We start from the raw sequence: 2,899 nt of genomic DNA on the forward strand, positions 1-2,899 counted from the left end.
GTTCTAGATTTGTGATACATGTTGTATAGAGATTTGGAGTGTTCTTATTGGTGGATTTTGTGAAGGAAGACATCGTGGATTTTGTAGTTTGATGTCTAGTATGTCAGCAAGTGGAGGCTGAACATCGGAGATCGGTAGGATTGTCTTTGTTGATTTGGATCTGGAGTCGAGTTGGAAGCAAGTTATGACGGTTTTTGTTGTGGGATTATCCAGGAATATGATGGTTTGGGCAATCATGGATTGGTTGATGACTTTGCTCCTATCTATCAGTATGTACGACGGATTCTTTTGGATGGAGTAGCAGGATTATACTCTAGAAGGATTCTGATTGGATGATGTACCTCTGAGGATTATTTTGGATGGAGATCAGTGATTTCATGTCATGGTTTTGATTATGGTTACAGCAGACTTTGGATTAGGAGTTTCACTTTAGTATAGATTTTCATCTCAGACTGATGGATAGTTTGAGCGCCCTATACAGATGTTGGAGAATCTATTGATGGTGGATTTTGGATTTTAGAGGTGTTTGATTTTTCCCACTGTTGGCTAGATTGCAGAGTGGGAGTAGCGGAAGTAGGGTGAGTTCATAGCTCACAGAGTCGTCGCTATTCACTTAGAGGTGGATTGTCATGTTTGGAGATAGGTTTATGATACTAGGGTGGAGTAGTGGATGAGGATGCTGTTTGGTTATTATATTTGGATAGAGTGATATTTGAGTTTGTTGCTTGGTGGTTACCCTTGGATGAGGATCCCTGAGTTGACCAGTAAATTTGGGGACCAAATTTCTATTAGTGGGGGAGAATGTAAGATACCGCAAATTTAAATAATAAATGTTATTGGACGAAAAATCGTAGTGGATTTTTCTGGAATTTTTAGAAATTTTCGGGATTTAAACGGGCTCCATATGATCCGTTTTGAGAGGATGGATTCCGGGTACAGAGGAGGGCTGTTTGGGATACCCATTTAAATGGGAGTTGATTAAGGACTAAACTTAGGGTTTAAATAAATTAAACCTAAGTTTTATTTTATTTTATTTCCCTTTTCCCTTTATTTTCCCCGATCCCTTTTTCTTCCCCGCCGAGACCTTCTTTCCCCGATCTCCTCTCCCGGCTCTCTCGCGCGACCTCTTCTTCCCCGACGCCGACGGCCTCCTCGTGCTATCGCCCCCTCCTTCCTCTCCCTCTCGAGGTGTGGATCCCTTCTCCTCTATTGAGCCTTTTAGCGAGTTTTCCGGTTGTTCTCTGCTCCTAGCGTCTCTACCGCGGCCAGTTTAATCGCGCCGGCGTCGTGTAGCCACCGAGCCTCCCTTCTCCTCCACCGATTGATCGAGTCCATCCAGCCACTCAATCTTCCCTCTCCGAGTCATGGACGCCGAGTGCTCGTTGAGAATGGGCATCCAAGACCCCTATTCTACCGTGCCCTAGATCGCCTTTGCACAGATACTCTCAGTCAAGAAGGGGGAAACCAACCTCTAGCTTGGATCTTGCTTTACCTCACGCACGAGCCGGGCCTCTGATCGCCGAAATACCTAGTTCCAGCCATTCCCTAGCTTGACGAGGAGGTTCTGGTCACCAGAAGCTGTGGCGATCTCTATGGCGAGGAGGGTTGTTGTTCGAGTTCACCACTGGATAGATCACCAATGTCGGCAGAGGACAGTAGCTCTTGTTCTTCACAGTGCATTTGGAGGGGAAGTTGCTACGAATATGGATTTGGGTTCCAACAGTGATTTTCTTCAGCAACAAATCATGTTCTGGGGCATCTGGATTGAGGTAGGGTTCTGTTGAGGTAAGATTAGTGCTGTGAATTAGGGTTTCAGCAAATCCTTTGATATATGATTGGAGTTTTGAATTGTTTCTTGGAAGGACAGGTCTGTGTGTGCTCTTGGAGTTTATGGACAGGGAGTCATAAGAGCTGAGAGCTGTTGTACTTCTGCCGGACCTCAAGGTAAGTGGTAGGGATGAATTTGTGTTTAGCTTCAACGGAATTGGTTATGAAACGTATGAGATTGTTGGCATGTACTTGAGTTATATATATTGGATTGAAGATTGATTTGGGGTATTTGTTTTGGAGGACAGTATCTTCCACCTTGCTCCAGCTACGGACTCTAGCAGTGGTTGCTTCAGTTTTGGCTCTTTGATGGCTCTTGGCACTATTGACACCAATCTATGGTAAGTTGTTAATTAAAGATTGTGGATTAAGGATTAAGGTTTTACTTCTATTGGAAAGTATTGTTAATGGTTATTACGTATGTTTGGTTTAGAGCACATGGAAGCATGTAGATGGTTTGGAGGATTAATCAGAGATCAGATTTAGTTGGAGTGATCCTAGTTGGGTTAGGGATTTTATTTAGCTACTTAATCATATGAATTTAGCTAAATAAAATATGTAAATATTGATTTATGCAGGACTTGGATATGGGATGATCATCACGACGTGGGATTTATTCTGGACACGGTCGACAAATTAAGGCGGGTATTTCTTCCTTTACCTCTATGTAGATTTTCTTGTACTTAGTGCATGGTTGTTATCCGATGGATTAGACTGCTTTACCTTATGTCATATCTGTTTGTTGACTTCCTGCTAGAGACTTATGCTTGATCTTTGAGGTGTTCCATTTAATTCATATACAGTCTCAACTCTTGATATCTACTCTATAGTGATTACACGTGTAGAGTATGTCCTGTAGGGATTGTCGGGTGGTTGGTATTATCATGCCGATTGGGTATATGATGTGGACTGTACATAGGTGGGTATGTGTAGAGGAGTCATCTGGTTGACCGTGCATTTACATGTGGTGTGTATATCCGTATTTGTTATGTACTTTTGGAGGAGTGTGTTGATTGCGCGTCTGTGGTTTATACACGTGTCCGATGTGTTTTTATTGGAGGATACATGTTGA

General features: G+C 42.8%; 1 long non-coding RNA gene across 1 annotated transcript; it reads left to right on the forward strand.

Moving 5' to 3' along the window:
• Nucleotides 1-1,879: 1,879 nt before the first annotated feature.
• LOC122003690 lies at nt 1,880-2,467 on the forward strand. Its single transcript, XR_006118035.1, has 4 exons — nt 1,880-1,944; nt 2,076-2,168; nt 2,261-2,332; nt 2,406-2,467. It is a non-coding gene; the product is annotated as an uncharacterized LOC122003690 (long non-coding RNA).
• The last annotated feature ends 432 nt before the right edge of the window (nt 2,468-2,899 follow it).

This window comes from Zingiber officinale, chromosome 7B, assembly GCF_018446385.1.
Source record: "Zingiber officinale cultivar Zhangliang chromosome 7B, Zo_v1.1, whole genome shotgun sequence".
NCBI lineage: Eukaryota > Viridiplantae > Streptophyta > Magnoliopsida > Zingiberales > Zingiberaceae > Zingiber > Zingiber officinale.